General features: G+C 39.5%; 1 pseudogene; it reads right to left on the bottom strand.

Annotated features, from left to right (window-relative positions):
* Positions 1 to 4,000: 4,000 nt before the first annotated feature.
* LOC131823127 (olfactory receptor 7A5-like) lies at positions 4,001 to 4,933 on the bottom strand (annotated as a pseudogene).
* Between the last annotated feature and the right edge of the window lie 5,112 nt (positions 4,934 to 10,045).

A 10,045-nucleotide genomic window follows, 5' to 3' on the forward strand; every position in this document is an offset into this window, starting at 1 on the left:
ACAACATCTGTATCTTTGGGGTAAATACCCAGAATGGCAGGGTCATAGGGAAGTTCTATTTTTAATTTATTCACTTGATCTTAGCCAAAAGGCCGAGAAGCGATCTATTTTTAATTTCTTGAGGAATCTCCGCACTGTTCTCCAAAGAGGCTGCACCAACTTGCATTCCCACCAACAGTGTAAGAGTGTTCCCCTTTCTCCACATCCTCTCCAACACATCTTGTTTCTGTTTTGTTAATTTTGGCCATTCTAACTGGTGTAAAGTGATAGCTCAATGTGGTTTTAATTTGCATCTCCCTGAGGGCTAATGATGATGAACATTTTTTCATGTGTCTGATAGCCATTCATATGTCTTGATTGGAGAAGTGTCTGTTCATATCTTCTGCCCATTTTTTGATATGCATCCCATAGCTTTTGTGACAAATACCTGGAAAATGGAATTGTTTTGCAAAAAATAAAAGAGTCATATTAGCAGGTCGCACTGGAAGTTTTCAAGTAAAAACAGGAAGATAACACAGTGACAAAACATAGAAGAGACTAAGCAATTCTTCACCTCAATGATTAAATCCCCTTCAGTGTAGACACCAATCATCTATGCTTCAATAAATAGATGTACAGCATGAAAAAGAAATATTTTGGATAGTAATATAATGGGTAGTTTGAAAGTTTGCACCCTCTTGGACTTAATTTTTTTTATTTCTGTTTCAATTCCAGTGTAATGAACATACAGTTTTATATTAGTTTCAGGTGTACAATACAGTCATTCAGCAAATCTATACATTACTCCATGCTCACCACGATGGATGAACTCTTAATCCCCACCACCTGTTTCACCCATCCCCCCACCTACCTCCCCTCTGGCAACCACCACTTTGTTTTCCATATTGTAGATCTGATTTCTTTGGTCTCTTTTTAATTTGTTTTTATTGTTGTTGTTGTTGCTGCTGATGCTGCTGCTTAAATTCCACATATGAGTGAAATCATACAGTATTTATCTTTCTCTGACTGTCTGATTTCACTTAACATTATATTCTCTAGATTCATTCATGTTGTACAGGGTTACATAAAAATAAAAAGCTGCTCAGCAAAGGAAACAATCAACAGAACGGCAGAAGATATTTTCAAATAATATATACAATAAGGAAATACTATCCAAAATATATAAAGAACTTATAGATGTCAACATAAAAAAAATTAATAACAATTAAATTATTCAATTTAAAATGGCCATAAGAGGGGCACTTGGGTGGCTCAATGGGTTTGGAGTCTGCCTTTGGCTTGGATCTTGAACCTGGGGTCCTGGGATCAGGCCCCACATGGACTCCCTACTAGTGGGGATCCTGCCTCTCCCGCTCTCTCTGCCTCTTCCTTTGTTTTTTGTATGCTCTTGCTCCCTTTGTCTCTGTCTCTCCCTCTTGCTCACTCTGTCTCTCAAGTAAATAAATAATTTTTTTAAATAATGGCCAGGAGACATGAGCAGATATTTCTTTGAGGAAGATATACAATGGCAAACAGACACATGAAGAAATGCTCAACATCACTCATCACCAAGTAAATGCAAATCAAGATCAAAATGAAACATCACCCTACACCTGTCAAAATGAAACATCACCCTACACCTGTGGTTAAAGCTAACTACACAAGAAACAACAAATATTAGGAGGATGTGAAGAAAGAGGAACCCTCTTACATTGCTGGTGGGGATGCAAAGTGGAGCAGCCACTCGGGAAAACAGTATGGACTTTCCTAAAAGTTAAAAATAGAACTCCCTTACAGTGCTTTTGGTATTTATCCAAAGAATACAAACATAGTAATTCAAAGTGGCATATGCGCCCCAATGTTTATAGAAGTAATGTCCACTATAGCCAAAGTATGGAAGGAGCCCAGAGTCCCTCAAAAGATTAATGGATAAAGAGGTGATACTTATTTGTGGAGCATAACAAATAACATGGAGGACATGGGGAGATGGAGAAGAGAAGGGGGTTGAGGGAAATTGGAAGGGGAGATGAACCAAGAGAGACAATGGACTCTGAAAAACAATCTGAGGGTTTTGAAGGGGCGGGGGGTGGGAGGTTGGGGGAACGAGGTTGTGGGTATTAGAGAGGGCATGGATTGCATGGAGCACTGGGTGTGGTGCAAAAGCAATGAATACTGTTACGCTGAAAAGAAATAAAAAATTTTTAAAAAAGAATTCAAGAGAAAAAAAGATGAACATAAGGGAAGGGAAAGAAAAATAAAATAATGAAAACAGAGATGGAAGCAAATTATAAGAGAGCCTTAACTACAGGAAACAAACTGAGAGTTACTGGAGGGAGGACTCTGGGGGGATGGAGTAATTGGGTGATGGACATTAAGGATGGCAATTGAAGTAATGGCACTGAGTGTTGTATGCAACTGATAAATCACTAAATTCTACCTCTGAAACTAATAATACAGTATGTGTAAATTAATTTGAATTTAAATTTTAAAATATATCCAAAATATATAAAGAATTTTTACAATTCAACACCAAAAATTAATAATTTGATTTTAAAATGGCCAGAAAGGATGAACAGACATTTTCTCAGAGAAGACATACAGATGATCAACAGACAGCTGAAAAGATGCTCTCAAGACTCATCAGGGAAATGCAAATCAAAATCACAATGAGATATCACCAGTCAGAATGGCTAAAATTAACCACACAGGAAACAACAGTTGGTGCCATATGGACAACCTCTTGTATGGTTGAGAATACAACATTGTTGATGAGAATGCAGCCTGGTGCAGCCACTCAGAAAGCAATGTGGAGGTTCCTCAAAAAATTGAAAATATAACTACCCTATGATCCCGTAATCACACTACTGGGTATCTACTCAAAGAGAATGCATCCTTTTATTTGCAGTTGTCTCAGATACTAAAAACATATAAGGTCAATCTATTTATTCAAATTTGTCTTTCTATGTAGACTCCACTGGCGACATACATTTGATAATAAGCATTTGCCAGTGGCTGTTGTAGGCATTCTGGACACTTAGGTAAATAATAGAATAAAACAAGGAGATTAGTTATAAAACACAGTGGCATGTTTGTAGAGAAAGTGCCTGACATTTAAGCTTTTGATTTCTGAGGCATCTATTTCAAGGACAAAGATATTGAATAAACATTGTCAGGTATTGGATGCTATTACCAGATAAGCACTCAGGCTGCCTCTGGGCATGAAGTACCTCTTCAGAAAGCCCTTGGTAACCTCAATATTGACACATGTGTGACCCTGATTTCCCCTTTGATGCCAGAATAGGGCTCATATGTTTTAAACTAGTCAATAAACAGTGAATCTGGTAACACATAACCACTCTGCCCATGGACCCCAATAAAGTCAATGTCCCTATTTTTACACTTTCACTCACTCTGAATCTCTCTCTCTACCCCCAAGACCTTTCTGTATCTGCCCTCTAGGACCTGTGAGCAATAAGCCTGATTTTGTTATAATTCTCTGATGGGTGTTGCTGAGACATGTCTGGAAATCACAATGAGGACCCAAGGACCTGTGTATCCTCATCAGAGGCTCTGGTCAGGGAACCATCAGAGGGAATGTTGGCAAGCTCATGGGGGCAAGGGTGTGTCCAGGCTTTCCTAGTCTAAATATCCCTGTCAGTAGCCTGAGACTTAAGGGGAGCATGGTTAGAATCCACATTATCAGGAAGAGAAGTCAAGGTAGCGATATAAGACAATTGACAGACTTGGGGCACCTGGATGGCTCATTTGGTTGAGCATCAAACTCTTGATTTCAGATCAGGTCAGGATCTCAGGGTCCTTAATCAAGCCACAGCTCAGCCTTCACACTCACCAGGGAGTCTGCCTGAGGATTCTCTCCCCACTCATGTTCTCTCAGAAAAACAACTAGAAGAAGCAGATGTTACTTCCACAACCTAATCTTAAAATAGCAGTTGTTGGCTGGCTCCAAAGCTGTGAACCCAACAATCAATGGACATTTCTTCAAGCCCACGACAATTGGCCCTCATATCATTGGAACCCAGATAAGTCTTTTCAGAGCCCTTTTTATGTCTCTGTTCCTCAGGCTGTAGATGAAAGTGTTCAGCATAGATGTGACCACCATGTACCTCACTGAGGCTACTGCACTTGTGTGGGAACTCTGAGGAACAGCAGAGCTAAGGTAAATTCCTAGGGCCATATAATAAAATAAGGAGACAATTTAGAGGTGAGATGCAAAGGTGTAAAATGTTTTATACTTGCCCTGAGATGATGATATTCTGTGTATGGAGGAAATAATTTTAGAGTAAGAGTAAGTGATCCCAGCTAGGGAAAAACCAGCCAGCAGGACAGCTGCAAAATGCATCAACATGTCATTAAGAAAGGCATCTGAACAGGTAAGTTGGACCACCTGATTGATTTCACAGAAAAAGTGGGAGATTTGTACCTCTCTACAGAAGGACAGCAAAAACACCATTAAGCTTTGTAATAAGGAATTCAGGGTACTAATCATACAAAATGCCAGAAACAGCAGTACACAGTAGCTTGGCTTCATGATAACCATGTAGTGCAGGGGATGACATACGGCTACAAAACAGTCATAGGCCATCACAGCTAAGAGAAAGTCATCTAATCCAGCAAAGAGTAGGAAAAAGAATATCTGTGTGATTCTGCCTTTATAGGTGATGACTTTGCTTTGAGTGTGGGTGTTCCACAGCATCTTGGGGATGGTGGTGGAGGTTAAGCAAATGTCTACAAAGGACAGGTTGCCAAGGAAGAAGTACATGGGGGTGTGTAGCTGGGAGTCTGAGCTGACAGCTAAGATGATGAGCAGGTTTCCAAACACAGTGGTCAGGTACATGGAGAGAAAAATCCCAAATATTAGGTGCTGCAGTTCTGGCTCCTCTGATAATCCAAGAAGAATAAATTCTGAAATTTGTGTATCATTTCCTGGTTCCATGTGGTAGAGGTGACTAGCATGAAGCAAAAAGTAACATGACTAATTTTCTCAAAACAGACACTACAAATATCATTGAAAGTCTACAATATTTGTCTTGCAATCAAAAGTCAATATCCCCAGATTTATATGGAACTTGTCCCCCATTGAGACTCCCAATGCCAGCTCTGAATGAGAATAAGCATCCCACACTTGACCCTTTTCCCCAAGTACTCATGTATTCTATACTTGTAATGAGAATTCTGTCACACATTTGAGAAATAAACTTGAGTACTGAAAAACCTCCAGGCAAAGAGTATAGGTGTCAAAAAACGAGTGTCTGCACAGTTCACTAATGGAGAAGATAAGCAGATAAAAGTTCAGATAGAGCATCAGAAGATGACAGGTGCTCTGAAAAAAAAAAAAACTGGTAAAAAGGAGAGTGGATGCCTGTTTCATTTTTTACTACTTGCTCTACTACTTTTTACTACTACTTGTAGACCAGTACACAATTATACAGAGGCCTCAAGGAGGAGATACTAGGGCACACAAGGTTATCCAGGAAAGTGTGTGCCCATCAGAGGGAACAACCAGTGCAAAGTCACTGAGAAAGACTTGGGCTTTTTTAAATTACTTTTTTAAATTTGAGTGTGGCCCTGGTAGACTGAGAGTGCACTGGGGCATGTTATACATACACCCACGCTTTATCCCCAGACATAGTTTAAATGGGAACAGTAGGCATAAATACATACTGCATGAAGGAAGGAGACAATCTACTCATAGAAGTTGCCAGTGATAAGAAAGAATAGAAGCAGGGAGTTACTAGCACAGGAACAGAGGATGTAAGAAAATATGTAGGAATACTTTCCATATTCTGAGGATTGGACCATTTCTGGGGCCAGACTGTGATTTCTAAGAATAAAATAGAAAAGAATGAATAAGCCACAATAGAAAATATCAGAGTGAATTGTATATAATCAGGGTGCATACCAACTCATTTTGTGTTTTTCCTCCTTGAGCTGTATGTGTACATCAGTGTCTATGTGCAAATGTCTATTTCTGTGTTTTTCTGTGCACACATGCTAGGTCACAGATAAAAGGAATGTTTTCCTCTAGGATATAGTCCAAACTTTCATATCCATGGCACTAAATGCAAAAGTGATTTTTTAAATAATATTTACTTTTTTATTTCATAATGTTATTTTAGTCACAACACAGTACATAATTCGTTTTTGAGGTACTGTTCCATGATTCATTGTTTGCATCTAACACCCAATGCTCCACATAATATAGGCCCTCCTTAACACCCATTACCAGGCTAAGGCCCACACCCCCTCTGAAAACCTCAGTTTTTTTCCTAGAGAGCATAGTCTTTCATGGTTTGTCTCCCCCTCTGACTTCCCCCCCTTCATGTTTCCCTTCCTTCTCCTAATGACCTCCATGCTATACATTATATTCCTTACATAAGTGAAAGCATATGGTAACCATATTTCTCTGTTTGACATTTCACTTAGTATAATCACCTCCAGTTCCATCCATGTCGATGCAAATGGTGGGTATTCATCCTTTCTGATGGCTGAGTAATATTCCATTGTATGTTTGGACCACATTTTCTTTATCCATTCTTCTGTGGAAGGGCATCTCAGCCCTTTCCAGATTTGGGTTATTGTAGACATTCCTGCTATGAATATTGGTATGCATATGGCCCTTCTTTTCACTACATCTGTATCTTTGGAAAAAATACACAGTAATGAAATTACCAGGTCATAAGGTAGCTCTATTTTTAGCTTTTGGGGGAATATCCATACAGTTTCTCAAAGTGGCTGTAAAACCTTGCAATTCCACAAACAGTGTAAGAGGGTTTTCCTTTCTCCACAACTTTCCCAACATTTGTTATTTCTTGCCTTGTCAATTCCTGTCATTCCAACTGGTGTAAGTGGTATCTCGATGTGGTATTTTTTAAAGTTTGGGGGATTTACTTAATTTACTTTTTATTTTCAGCAAAACAGTATTCATTATTTTTGCACCACACGCAGTGCTCCATGCAATCCGTGCCCTCTATAATACCCACCACCTGGTACTCCAACCTGCCACCCCCCACCCCTTCAAAACCCTCAGATTGTTTTTCAGAGTCCATAGTCTCTCACGGTTCACCTCTCCTTCCAATGACCCCGAACTCCCTTCTCCTATCTCCCCATGTCCTCCATGATATTTGTTATGCTCCACAAATAAGTGAAACCATATGATAATTGATTCTCTCTGCTTGACTTATTTCACTCAGCATAATCTCTCCCAGTCCCATCTATGTTGCTACAAAAGTTGGGTATTCGTCCTTTCTGATGGAGGCATAATACTCCATAATGTATATGGACCACATCTTCCTTATCCTTTCATCCATTGAAGGACATCCTGGTTCTTTCCACAGTTTGGAGACCATGGCCATTGCTGCTATAAACATTGGGGTACAGATGGCACTTCTTTTCACTCCATCTGTATCTTTGGGGTAAATACCCAGGAGTACAATGGCAGGGTCATAGGGAAGTTCTATTTTTAATTTCTTGAGAAATCTCAACACTGTTCTCCAAAGAGGCTGCACCAACTTGCATTCCCATCAACAATGGAAGAGGGTTCCCCTTTCTTCACATCCCCTCCAACACATGTTGTTTCCTATCTTGATAATTTTGGCCATTCTAACTGGGGAAAGGTGATATGTCAATGTGGTTTTAATTTGAAACTCCCTGATGGCTGGTGATGATAAACATTTTTTTCATGAGTCTGATTGCCATTGTATGTCTTCATTGGAGAAGTGTCTGTCCATATCTTCACCTTTTTTTTTATATATGATTGTCGTTTTGTGTGTGTTGAGTTTGAGGAGTTCATTATAGATCCTGGATATCAAACTTTTGTCTGTACTGTCATTTGAAAATATCTTCTCCCATTCTGTGGGTTGCATCATTGTTTATTTTTTTTAATTTCTTTATTTTTAGAAAAGAGTATTCATTATTTTTTCACCACACCCAGTGCACAATGCAATCCCTGCCCTCTATAATAACCACCACCAGGTACCCTGACCTCCCACCCCCCCACCACTTCAAAACCCTCAGACTGTTTTTCAGAGTCCATAGTCTCTCATGATTCACCTTCCCTTCCAATTTACCCCAACTCCCTTCTCCTCTCTAACACCCCTTGTCCTCCATGATATTTGTTATGCTCCACAAATAAGTGAAACCATATGATAATTGACTCTCTCTGCTTGACTTATTTCACTCAGCATAATCTCTTCCAGTCCTGTCCATGTTGCTACAAAAGTTGGGTATTCATCCTTTCTGATGGAGGCATAATACTCCATAGTGTATATGGACCACATCTTCCTTATCCATTCATCCATTGAAGGGCATCTTAGTTCTTTCCATAGTTTGGCAACCGTGGCCATTGCTGCTTTAAACATTGGGGTACAGATGGCCCTTCTTTTCACTCCAACTGTATCTTTGGGGTAAATACCCAGGAGTGCAATGGCAGGGTCATAGGGCAGTTCTATTTTTAATTTCATGGGGAATCTCCACACTGTTCTCCAAAGAGGCTGCACCAACTTGCATTCGCACCAACAGTGGAAGAGGGTTCCCCTTTATCCACATCCTCTCCAACACATGTTGTTTCCTGTTTTGTTAATTTTGGCCATTCTAACTGGTGTAAGGTGATATCTCAATGTGGTTTTACTTTGAATCTCCCTGAAGGCTAATGATGATGAACACTTTTTCATGTGCCTGATAGCCATTTGTATGTCTTGATTAGAGAAGTGTCTGTTCATATCTTCTTCCCATTTTTTGATATGTTTGCCTGTTTCGTGTGTGTTGATTTTGAGTAGTTCATTTTAGATACTGGATATCAACCTTTTGTCTCTACTGTCATTTGCAAATATCTTCTCCCATTCTGTGGGTTGCCTCTTTATTTTTTTGACTGTTTCCTTTGCTGTACAGAAGTTTTTGATTTTGATGAAGTCCCAAAGTTTATTTTCACTTTTGTTTCCTTTGCCTTTGGAGACATATCTTGAAAGAAGTTGCTGTGGCTGATATCGAAGAGATTACTGCCTATGTTCTCCTCTAGGAATCCGATGGATTCCTATCTCACGTTGAGGTCTTTTATCCATTTTGAGTTTATCTTTGTGTACGGTGTAAGAGAATGGTCGAAGAGAGAAGAAACACATGGTTCTCTCAATTGATGCAGAAAAATCATTTGACAAAATCCAGCATCCGTTCCTGATTAAAACGCTTCAAAGTCCCAATCCCATCTTGTTTCATTGATTGGGAGGGAGACAAACCATAAGTGACTCTTAATCTCACAAAACAAACTGAGGGTTGCTGGGGGGAGGGGGTTTGGGAGAAGGGGGTGGGATTATGGACATTCGGGAGGGTATGTGCTTTGGTGAGTGCTGTGAAGTGTGTAAACCTGGTGATTCACAGACCTGTACCCCTGGGGATAAAAATATATGTTTATAAAAAATAAAAAATTTAAAATTAAGAAAAAAATGCTTCAAAGTATAGGGATAGAGGGAACATTCCTGAACCTCATCAAAACTATCTATGAAAGACCCAGAGCAAATATCATCCTCAATGGGAGAAAGCTTGCAGCCTTCCCGTTGAGATCAGGAACAAGACAAGGATGCCCACTTTCACCACTCTTGTTCAACATAGTATTAGAAGTCCTAGCAAAGGCAATCAGACAACAAAGAGAAATAAAAGCTATCCAAATTGGTAATGAAGAAGTCAAACTCTCTCTCTTTGCAGATGACATGATTCTTTATATGGAAAACCCAAAAGACTCCACCCCCAAACTACTAGAAATCATACCGCAATTCAGCAACGTGGCAAGATACAAAGTCAATGTGCAGAAATCAGTGGCTTTCTTATACACTAACAATGAAAATACAGAAAGGGAAATTAGAGAATCAGTTCCATTTACTATAGCACCAAGAACCATAAGATACCTGGGAATAAACCTAACCAAAGAGGTAAAGGATCTGTACTCAAGGTACTACAGAACACTCATGAAAGAAATTGAAGAAGACACAAAAAGATGGAAGACCATTCCATGCTCTTGGATCAGAAGAATAAACATTGTTAAAATGACTATACGGCG

The sequence above is a fragment of the Mustela lutreola genome, chromosome 2 (assembly GCF_030435805.1).
Source record: "Mustela lutreola isolate mMusLut2 chromosome 2, mMusLut2.pri, whole genome shotgun sequence".
In the NCBI taxonomy this organism is placed as follows: domain Eukaryota; kingdom Metazoa; phylum Chordata; class Mammalia; order Carnivora; family Mustelidae; genus Mustela; species Mustela lutreola.